This window comes from Portunus trituberculatus, chromosome 31 (assembly GCF_017591435.1).
Source record: "Portunus trituberculatus isolate SZX2019 chromosome 31, ASM1759143v1, whole genome shotgun sequence".
NCBI lineage: Eukaryota > Metazoa > Arthropoda > Malacostraca > Decapoda > Portunidae > Portunus > Portunus trituberculatus.
Genome location: NC_059285.1, coordinates 17,250,664 through 17,262,530, shown reverse-complemented (window position 1 = coordinate 17,262,530; position 11,867 = coordinate 17,250,664). Strand labels below are relative to the sequence as shown.

The 11,867-nt window shown below is 41.8% G+C and overlaps 1 long non-coding RNA gene across 4 annotated transcripts in view; it reads left to right on the top strand.

The window, feature by feature from the left end:
• Positions 1–332: 332 nt before the first annotated feature.
• LOC123511279 overlaps positions 333–11,867 on the top strand; it is a 57,807-nt gene continuing 46,272 nt past the window's right edge. For 3 of the 4 annotated variants that reach the window (XR_006676736.1, XR_006676735.1, XR_006676734.1), the window contains exon 1: positions 333–474. This is a non-coding gene — a long non-coding RNA (uncharacterized LOC123511279). Of the gene's footprint in view, positions 475–2,584; positions 2,676–11,867 lie in introns of those variants that run through there. The other variant, XR_006676737.1, reaches the window with a different exon arrangement.

Genomic DNA, 11,867 nt, shown 5'->3' with positions numbered 1-11,867 from the left:
AAACAGTCCTAAAATATCATACACGTACACACACACACACACACAAGTACGCACATAACTGCTTCAAACGTGCCTATGCAAATTACTCACGTACTCATAAAATGCAACTCACAATAAAGTACGTGGCAATGAGACAATCCTAAAATATCATACACGTACACACACACGCACACACACAAGCACAACTACGCAACTAACTACTGCTTAAAACGTGCAACAAGTCACCACAACCAAGGCTCGGTAAGTAAAACACCACAAAACAAACCAAATAAAACTGCCACCACAAACACACACCATAAACACACGAGGAAGAGGATCAAGAACCATCACTGAATCCTCCTTGACTTCGGCTTCGCGGGAGAGACACACCAGGCGAGGCATTCGGACGAGGGCATCATGGCGGCGAGAGGAGGCGGGTGGAGAGGAGGAAGGAAATATTGACAGTTTTTCTACATATTCCACGACGTTTCTCAGGTATTTATTGATCCAGGTTACTTATTAAAGGTGCATAGACCCGGCAGGTGACGCGGGGAAGGTGTGTGTGTGTGTGCGTTAGGAAGGTAGTAGTGGTAGTGCAGGTGGTGGTGGTGGTGAGGGGTGGTTGCTTGTAAGGGTGGTAAGTGGTGGTGGTGGTGGTGGTTGTGGTTTGGTGTATGCTGTTCCTTATACTCCTTTCCTCTTCTATAAAACTCTCCCTTTTTGTGGTGACTGAGTGAAGAATGCCAGTTTTTTTGAGTAAGGTAATGTGGGCTGAGTGTTTGTAAGAATGTAGTAATGGTCGTAATGGTAATGGAGGTAGTGGTGGTGGTGGTTTATCATGGACTCATTGTACTCTTCTCTACCTCTCATTCTCGTCGTTCCTTCCTGAGAGAGAGAGAGAGAGAAAGAGAGAGACGGAGAGAAAAAAAAAAAAACGCCACGTAATTTCAGTTAGGAAAAATTAAGTTACGGGGCAAAGAAAATGGGATGGGTACTTGTAAACAGCTAGCTAGTGGTGGTGGTGGTGGTAAGGGAGGAGGAAGAGAAGGGAGATGGGAGAAGGGGAGGGATACACTGCGAAATACACCCAACTACCCACCCCACTCACCCACCCCACTCACCCCTTCACCATCTCGCCTACCCACTCCTTACCTTTAAAAATCTGTGTTCCCGCGCAGTTCCAGCAAAAAGATGACATTCATGATCACGTGTTTTCCCTGAGACTTGATAAAAAACACATTTCTGAGCAAGTTTGTCTCTTTATTCATATCTGTGTGGGAGCATAAGCACTTTTTAACATGAGAGTTTGCAGCGAAGAGAGAGAGAGAGAGAGAGAGAGAGAGAAGAGTAAGGAAATAATGATGAAACGAGGAATGAAATAAAGAGACGATAGGAAGGGAGGAATGAGTTGTGTAAGGAAGGAATAGGAAAAAGGAGAAGAAAGAGGAAGGGAAGGATGGAAAGTTGAATAAGAGGAGGAACAAGGACAAAAAGGGAAAAAGGAGGAATGGATAGATAGGAAATTAAGGAAAGAAAAGAGATAAAAAAGTTACGTAAAGAAATAGGAATAAGAAAAATAGGACTAAATTAAGAAGAGATAATAAGAAAGGAAAGGTAGAAAGGGGAATACAAATAAAGGGAAGAAAAGGACAGTTAAGAATGCATTGTTTGTACCCATAACTTTTCATTCTTACCTGTCCAAATAAAGCAAGCAGAGATGAAAGGAAGGTACAACACGCCAAGTCAAATGTGTGTGTGTGGGGGGGGGGAAGTGCTTAGGTACATACGTAACAAGCCAGGTGAAGTAAACAGATGGGTGAACGAGGTAACGGGCGAACGATCTGTGTAAATATTGGTAGTAGTTATGGTCGTGATGGTGGTGGTGGTGGTGGTGGTGGTGGTGGGGTGGTGGAGTTCGTGACGTGAGTAGTGGTGGTTTGAGTAGTATAATAGTCACATGATTACCTATACTACCTAGGTACATGTAAATTGTGGTCTAATATTCGATCCACACACACACAAAAAGAAAAAAAAGTATATATACCTGCGCAGTGGAAGTAAATTAGGTGTCGATAAAATACTTCGGTAATGCGATTTGCTGGAATAACATAAAAAAACACACACACACACACACACACACACACCACGCAGTGTAGTGGTTAGCACGCTCGACTTACAATCGAGAGGCCCCGGGTTCGAGTCCCGGGAAGCGGCGAGGCAAATGGGCAAGCCTCTTAATGTGTAGACCCTGTTCACCCAGCAGTAAATAGGTACGGGATGTAACTCGAGGGGTTGTGGCCTCGCTTTCCCGGTGTGTGGAGTGTGCTGTGGTCTCAGTCCTATCCGAAGATCGGTCACTACGAGCTCTGAGCTCTTTCCGTAGGGGAAAGACTGGCTGGGTAACCAGCAGATGACCGTGGTGAATAACACGCACACACACACACACACAGAGAGAGAGAGAGAGAGAGAGAGAGAGAGAGAGAGAGAGAGAGAGAGAGAGAGAGAAAATACTCGTACACCCATTAACGATCGAACGAGGCAGTTGATAGGTAGTTAGGTGAGAGGGACGGCTGTGTGTGTGGTAGGGTTGGTTGGATTTACAGTGTCCAGTGTGCGTGCGTGAGGGCGTGGAGGCGAGGGCGTGAGGAGGTCCAGCCAAGTGAAGTGGGTTTATCCTGTAGTTTACATAGATTGAGGTAAGAAATGTGGCAAGTAGTGAAATGTGAGTGTGGTTATGGTTGTGGGTACGTTTGTTGTGTTAGTTGAAGCTGTTATAGTTAGTTAGTTGTTTGTGTGTTGTTAGTGTCATGTATAGGTTATTTTTATCTTTTTTTTTTTTTTTGTTTGGTTCTGTTTTGGGATTGGCGTCTTAGTAGGTCATATTCTTTTTTTTTTATTTAATTTTGTTGTCTTTAGTCATACTCCTCCTACATAAATAAATAAATCAAATAAAAAAAATACAAAGCATGTTAACCCGTATGACTTAAAAGGAAAACGACCATCTATTCCCTCCTCACACTACACCACCACCACCACCACCACCCTCCCTCTCCGTACCCTATCACCATCCCTCCCTCATACCACACACCCCATCACCACCCCTAGCGTGTGTGTGTTTCTTACTGTTTCTCATCTTTATCTTATTTCCTGGAGGTTGTGGAAAGTTATTAGTTTACTTATGTAGGCTGTGAGGTTAGTTAGGTTATTAGAGGTTGTTAGAAAAGTTATGAATGGTTACTTAGATTGTTTTCGTATTTTGCAACAACCCAAGTCATTTTTAACCTAACTAACATTACAACTTCCGTAAATAACCTCTATAGTTTTGCACAACCTCCGGAAAACAAAATAAAGATGAAACCGTAAAAAATACACAAATTATACCAACAAAACGGTTATTTGAATTGCTATTGTCTGTTTGAACAACCCAACTCATTTTTCATTGCCGAACTAATCTCACAACTTCGCAAATAATCTCTTAACTTTCCACAACCTCCAGAAAACAAAATAAAGACGAGAAACACCATAAGAAATGCACAAACACCCACACAACGGTTATTTGGTTTGCTTTTGTCTTTTTCAACACCCCAAGTCTTTTTTCATAACCTAACCTAACCTCAACCTCCGTTAAAAAAAAAAAAACTCTAAAACTCTCCACAAACCTCCAGAAAACCAAATAAAAATGAAAAACAAAACACGCTAAAAAAAAAAAATACTGATAAATGACACATGATCCACCTCTCATCACTAAACACTCTTAACATTCCAAACTTCCACTAAACAACTTCCAAAAACTGACGGAATGACTCGGATTCTTGTAAGTTTGCCCTCCTTTGATACAGTAGACACAGACGAAAGCCTTGCCCAACTATCCCAACAATTAAGAAGACGCTCAACAAAATCATACCAAAAACTTGAATATTGTCGAGAAAAGATGACTAGACGCTTGGAAAACAGGAATATTGTACAACTTGCTCCCTAATTAATGACAGTGCTTGATGGGGCGACGATGGGGCGTATTTTGAAGGTCACGAAGATGATGGGGTGATGATGGCGTATGTGTAGAAGTCACGAAAATGATGGGGTGATGATGGCGTGTGTGTAGAAGTCACGAGAATAATGGGGCGTTGATGGGGCGTGTTGTAGAAGTCAGAAAATGATGGGCATTGATGGGGTGTTTCAAAGGTCACGAAAATGATGGGGCGTTGATAGCGTGTGTTGTAGAAGTCAGAAAAATGATGGGCATTGATGGGGTGTTTCAAAGGTCACGAAAATGATGGGGTCGATGATAGCGTGTGTTGTAGAAGTCACGAAAATTATGCGGCATTGATGGGGTGTTTCAAAGGTCACGAAAATGATGGGGTCGATGATGGCGTGTGTTGTAGAAGTCACGAAAAGATGCGGCATTGATGGGCAATGATGGGGTGGGTTTTAAAGGCCACGAAGATGATGGGACGTGTTTCAAGAGGTCGCGAGGATGATGGAGCAATGATGGATGTTTTGTAAAGGTTTGAGAGATGATGGGGAGTGTTGTAAAGGTCAGGGATGATGGGGCGTGTTTTGAAGGTCAGGAGGATGATGGGGCATATTTTGAAGGTCAGGGAGATGAAGGGACGTGTTTTAAAAGTCGGAGATATGCGTTATTTTAAAGGTGGGGCGTGATCTAAAGATCAGGGAAATGATGGGGCGTGCTTTAAAGGTCAGAAAGATGATGGGGCGTGCTCTAAAGGTATGAAAGATGATGGTGCGTGCTCTAAAGGCCAGGGAGATGATGGGGCGTGCTCTAAAGGTCAGGGAGATGATGGGGCGTGCTCTAAAGGTCAGGGAGATGATGAGGCGTACTCTAAAGGTCAGGGAGATGATGAGGCGTACTCTAAAGGTCAGGGAGATGATGGGGCGTACTCTAAAGGTCAGGGAGATGATGGGGCGTACTCTAAAGGTCAGGGAGATGATGGGGCGTGTTTTGAAGGTCAGGGAGATGACGGGGCGTGTTTTAAAGGTCAGGGAGATGACGGGTTGTTTTGAAGGTCAGGGAGATGATGGGTTGTGTTTTGAAGGTCAGGGAGATGATGGGTTGTGTTTTGAAGGTCAGGGAGATGATGGGTTGTGTTTTGAAGGTCAGGGAGATGATGGGTTGTGTTTTGAAGGTCAGGGAGATGATGCGGGTGTTTTTTTAAGGTCAATGAGATGATGGTGTGTTTTCAATGTCATGGAGATGATGGGGCGTGTTGTAAAGATCAGTTAGGTGATATGGAGTGTTTTAAAGGTCAGAGACATAATTGGACGTGTTTTAAAGGTCAGGAGATTATGGGGTGTAGTTTTAAGGTCCAGGAGATGATGGGGATGTTTGAAAAGTCAGGGAAATGATGGGACGTGTTTTAAAGGGAGATGATGGGGCGTGTTTTGAAGGTCCGGGAGATGATGGGACATGTTTAAAAGATCAGGGAAATGATGGGCGTGTTTTAAAGGTCAGAGAGATGATGGGGCGTGTTTTAAAGGTCAGAGATGATGAGGTATGGTTTTAAGGTCAAGGCGATGATGGGGTGTGTTATAAAGGTCAGGGAAATGATGGGGCGTGTTTTTAAGTTCAGGGATATGATGGGGAGGGGTTCTCAAGGGGATTTTTGGTCCTGGTGGTGGAGGATATCTGTTTAATCCCTTCAGTGCGACATACAAAAGTTCGCAGCACTAAAAGCAATGGATGAAACCTTTATAAGCACTCGGAAGGAAGAAAGGGATGGAAAAAGTATAGATTTGGGAATTTTCAGCCAGTGTTATGTTTGGAGGCGGGTAAAGAACGTGAAGAAAATGTCCCCTAATGGTTTGGGTTGTTAGTGGGTAATGGGTGAATGTATGTACGAGACTACCAAAATAACAGTGAATGGGTTGACTATTGCTAATGTCTCTTAACTGTTTTTGTGTCAAGATAGTGGTGTGAGAATATGAAGGTTTTAAGGTTTTTTTTTTTTTGTAAGGTAATGGAGGTAATGGAGAAGATTAGTTGATTTCTATTTTATATTTATCTATTTATTTATTTTGTTTCATTTATCTATCTTTTTTTTTTTTGCTAGTAACGGTTTTTTTTTTTTTTTTCTAGTAACGGTGTAAGAAAATTGTTTATGCCACTTCAGTACCATGACGCGTTTCCATATTCAGATTTTATAAAGCTTCAGAAACTCATGTTGGGGATTAAAAGAATGGGGATTTTGGCCACTAATCCTCTGACCTCCATAGACCCTTCCAAATGTCGATGAAATTATCTAATCGTACACAAATCTCAAGGTAACAATGTCTCCCAGTAATGAAGGGGTTAAACTATCGCTAAAATGCAATGTTCTTAATTCTTCATTCCCAAACCCTGCACTCACTCGCTATTCGTCCCCCTTGTAAACTGGAGTGTGTTGCTTGTTCTGGCCGCCCCGAGTGAGACTGTGAAGGAAAATGATCAAACAATCGTAAAAATGTAGTGATTTCATAATTATTCGTTCCTACACCACTCACTCACTCCCTGCAGTCCTTTCATAGATGCGTGTGTTGCTTTGCTTTGTCTGGCTTCCCCGTGTGAGATTGTCGCCCTGGCACATAGATGAATACATGGACACTCACTAAAACCATACAACAAGAATTACGAGTAGAATGACTTAACCCCTCCAGTACCATTGCCATTTCATATTCTGGTTACTATTTTGTGATTTTATACAGCTTCAAAAACTTGTGTGGTGATTGAAATAGTGAAGACTGGCCATTAATCTTTTGACCTCCATAAACCTTCCTTATGTAAATAAAATCGTCTAATTATACCAGAAAATCATGATAAAAATGATTCAGTACTGAAGGGATTAAACTATTGAGAGATGCTGCATATTGGGTAGGTGGCGGGGCGTGGCTGCCTCAGTGCCTTGCCTCAGACACCGGAAGGGCGCGGCATTGAGGCGTGGCGCTGCAGGGGTCCCTCAGAGGCGGCTGGGTCAGGGCTGGAGTCTCTGGAGCGTGTTGCATCCCCGTGGCGTTGCTGCTGTCTGCTGCTCCTGAAAAATTGACTGTTTGGATGCGGATAAGCCTCTCTCGTCCTGCCTACTCCCCTATTCCTACCTCCCTCTCATATCCCTCTCCCTGTGCCCTCTCTCTCTGTCTCCCACTCATTCCCACTCTCTCCCACTCTCCCCCGCCATCCACCTGTCCTCGGCCGCTGGGTGTTGGGAGCACCTGGGCGTTTCTCTCATTACTATTCATCGTAGGTATTTTGACAGTGATGGCGCGGTGGCAGGTGTTCCGTTCACTGCACACTCTGGCCTGCACCTTTTTTCATTGTTTTGTGGCCGGTAGTGGTGGTGGTGGTGGTGGTGGTGGTGGTGGTGGTGGCGGTGACGGCTTGTGCATACCGTTGTTGTTGTTATGTTAGCTAGAGATAGATAGTTAGAGATATAGATAGATAGAAGTAGGCACAGATATTGGTATAGACAGACAGACAGAGACAGACAGACAGACAGACAGACAGAGGGAGGTAGAGAGAGGGGGGAAGGGAAGTGGAAATAAAGAAACCTGAAGTGTCGCACGAGGGAGGGACAGATGAGGTGAGATTTCCGGTGAACCTGTGCCGTGGTGTGGAGGAGGAAGAGGAAGAGGAAGAGGAAGAGGAAGAGAAGGAAGATGTAGTATTAGTGGTTTCAGTAGTAGTAGTAGTAGTAGTAGTAGTAGTAATGGTTTTAGTAGTAGCAGTAGTAGTAGTAGTAGTCGTAGTAGTAGTACTAGTGGTAGTGACTTGGAAGGAAAACAAAAAAAGTTGATTTAACGATGTTTAGAAATTAAAAGAAATTATCTGATTAATGCCTCACTCGAATTATAATCCTGGAAACAAAAATAAATAATAATAATAATAATAACAACATCATTTCAGAAGCTAGTAATGATTGGCTTCCCTTTACTGTTTGTCTGTCTGTCTATGTGTCTGACTAGTTATATATATCTAATACTCACAAAAAAAAAAAAAAAAAAACATATAAAGATTTTGACAAGTTCACTTCAATATTTAAGGTTGACAATAGGATCCATATTTGATCGTATTATTCATTTATTAAGTCTGAATGCTGTGAGGCGGCCGGCGAAGTGCTTGAAAATGAGAATCGGAATTTCCAAAGCCTGCTAATTAGTGTGTGAGCTTTGAACAGTGCCCCGTGACCCCTGATGTTCATGACGCGTTCACAACCTGTACGGGACAAGAATGCATAATGGGGGAGAGTAAGACTGCATGTTTTTTTTCCGACAGACAACCACACACACGGACAGACAGAGTGCGTTCGTGTGTGCGTTCGTTCATGTGTTAGTCCGTGCGTTTGTCAGTCACACGTTGCGCCACTGTCCATTATGAGGATTAAAATAAAACACGGCCCTGATTATGTATGTTAAGTACCTTATTTGAGCATAAATACACCCTCACATCAGAGCCATAGAGCCATTAAAACACACATTAATCCGCGCACGTGTCCGTAATGGAGGATAAATGACTCCAGGTGAGGATATCAGACCTGCGCCGCTCTCACCACACCTGCGCTCTTGTATATTGTGCGTTGACTGCCCTTACCTTATCAGTATCGTTGTTGCTTATTTCTCATTTATTTATTTATCTACTTATTTTTTATTATTTCATTTCATTTTCTTATTATTTATCTTCATTTATTTATTTATATTTACTTTTTTTTATTTTATTTTGTTTGTTTTTATTGATTGATTGATTTTAATTTATCTATTTATTTTTATTCATTTATTTATTTATTTTTATTTATTTATTTATTTATTTATTTGTGTGTGTGTGTGTGTGTGTGTGTGTTTGTGTGTGTGTGTGTGTGTCTCTCTCTCTCTCTCTCTCTCTCTCTCTCTCTCTCTCACTATTTTCTTATTTTTCTCCTTTTTTCGTGCCGAGGAGAGTGTTACCATTGCGAAGACTTAGAGAGAGCGTTGTGTAGGTGTGTGTGTGTTTGGAGACTCACCACACCACTATCACGCACGCTAACTGTTGATTTACTGGTGCAGACTCTTAAAAGTGGCGTTCAGTGGGTGATGTGTTGGCTTGAACCGCATCGCACAAGTATTGATAGAAGACGAGGGAAGAACAAAGGAAGAGAAAGTCCTGGTTTGTACACATTGTAATCTTGGCTAATTGCTTTCAGGTTTATTCTCCTCCTCTATGTCTTTCTCCCTCCTTCATTTCTTCCTTCAGCAGTTATTCTTGTAGTGTTCTCTCCCTTGTCTTCTGTTCTCCCTTTTCTATGTCTCCTTTCAGTTCAACTAGTATTTTTGTTGCATTTTCTCTCTTGCCTTGTTTTCTCCCTTCTTCATTTCGTCAACTGTTATTCTTGTAGTGTTTTCTCTCTTACCTATCTGTTCTCCCTTCTTTATTTTTTTCCTTCAGCCATTATTCTTATAGTTTATTCTTCTTTACCTTCTGTTCTCCCTTCTTTATTTCTTCCTTCATCTGTTATTGTTGCAGCATAATCTCCCTTTGCTCGTGTTCTCTCTCCTTCATTTCTTCCTTTAACTGTTATTTTCGCAGCATAATCCCCCTTTGCCTCGTGGTTCACCTCCTCTTTGTATCCCTCAGCTTACGAGACACACGCTTGCATTGTCATTTAAACTGCCCTTGTTTGTGCAGGTGTAGCAAACGTAGCAAGAGTAGCAGTACCAGGATTTAAACTGTCACAAGCTGAGAGACAAGGGCTAAGAGAAGATTAACTGCGTGTGTATGTATGCGTGTCTATTTGTATAGGTATGTGTAAATAATTGATAAGTAATAGTTAGGGTATGATTATGGATATATTGCCACCACTCTCGCTGTAGTTTTGCCTGTATGTTGTGTATTCTGTGTGATGGGAAACAAATGCTAAGTGGACCGTGACTTTTAAATGGTAAAAAGAAAAAAAGGGAAAAAAGGTTCTCAATTTGTCATTCCTCAAAAAAAGTCAACAGTTAGTAAGAGTGTCAGTTTACTAAGTCTTATAGATGTAACAGACAGACAGACAGACAGACAGACAGACAGACAGACACAGATTTATAAGGCCAACAAAAAGGTATTATACGTTAAGCTGGCAGGAAACACACACACACACACACACACACACACACACATATGTACATTTTCAGTATGTATGTACTGCAATTACTAATAAACTGTATTATTATTATTACACACACACACACACACACACACACACACACACACACACACACACACACACACACACACACACACACACACACACACACACGTTATTGTTTCTCATGGTGGGAAGGAGACGAAAAAAAAGGAGTAACATTAATTATAAGCTTAACTCGAGATTATAAACAAACGTGAACTAAACAAAACATTAACCAAGAGGATGAGAGGAAGAGTTAAGAGAGAACACACACACACACACACACACGCACACGCACACGCACACACTCACTCACTCTGGCACTCACTCACTGTCTGTCTGTCTCTCTCTCTCTCTCTCTCTCTCTCTCTCTCTCTCTCTCTCTCTCTCTCTCTCTCTCTCTCCCCCCCAAAAAAAAAGTCACTTTACATCAAATTCAGCACAATAAAAGTCTTCACGGGATTGGTTTCAGCTTCGTGTCAGTTCATTACGATAACAGATAACATAACTCAACAATATTATCAACAGGTAATCGATCACCTTTTTCAATTACCTTCATCATGTCACGTATCAAAAGTGCGATGGGAGCGCTCGTGTCGTATCCAGTGTGTTTAGAGTGTCACTTAATAGTTCCCACCTGTGACGTCTATGTGGTGTGGTACGCGAGAGGTGAGCAGTGAAAGTAATGAATGAGCAGTGAAGTAATGAGTGATGGTATATTCTGCTGCAGTTCCCCTTTGAATAGTCAGCTGATTTGTCCTTCGTTTTCTGTCATTGTCCGGGCTGGTCTTCGATACGTTTTCTAATTTTGAGGGACGGGGTTTGATAGTAGTTCTTCAAAACACACACGTAGTCGTAAATAAGTCAGGGATTAATGCAGGACAGTTTTGATGTACTGTACGTGTGATGTAGCTTTGTGATTACTGGTCTGTTGTGTATTGTAATGGTGGAGTCGAAATATATTGAAAAAGGAAAGAAAGAAAAATATTTAAAGTATTGGAATCTTGAACAGGAACCCCGCAGCCAGACGCACGATGCAATGCAGTATTATGAGAAGAGATAAATGCATGAATAAATGAAGAATCGACCGTTTTCTTGCGTTCTTCATCTAATATTTAAGTAATCGTTGTTGAAATATTAGAGGGCAGTATTTTTCCTGACAGTTATAGAAAGAATGAGTTACAAAATGGTAGTAGTAGTAGTAGTAGTTCCAGACAGTGTTGAGAGAGAGAGAGAGAGAGAGAGAGAGAGAGAGAGAGAGAGAGAGAGAAGGAAAGTTACTCATGTCATTTTATCACATCACTTGCATATAGTTCTCTCTCTCTCTCTCTCTCTCTCTCTCTCTCTCTCTCTCTCTCTCGTTTATTCACTTACTGGGTTGTATTTAGAAACCCTTTGCTCTCTCACTGCGACAATTTTCTAAGGTCACAAAGATGTTTAACCGGGTTTTCAAGAATGCTTCTCCTGTTAGTAAGGCAGAAATCTTGTCAATCTGCCTCTAGAATCTTAAGAAGAAAAAAATACTAGAAATTCGTGTAATCTTAAATAATGCGTTTTGAAATAGCGGAAGTGAAGCGCACAAGTGTTTGAGAATACGAGCCAACATCTTAACCATAACTGCTTAAGGCATCTCCTCGACACATAAACAGTACATGTAGAAGCTGTAGAGTTAGCGTGTCTCATTGTACTTCAAACTAAGGCAGGTGAGGACGTGAAGCTTTAAGTAATTAGTGTGGTGTCAGTCTGCCCCTAGAACCTTAA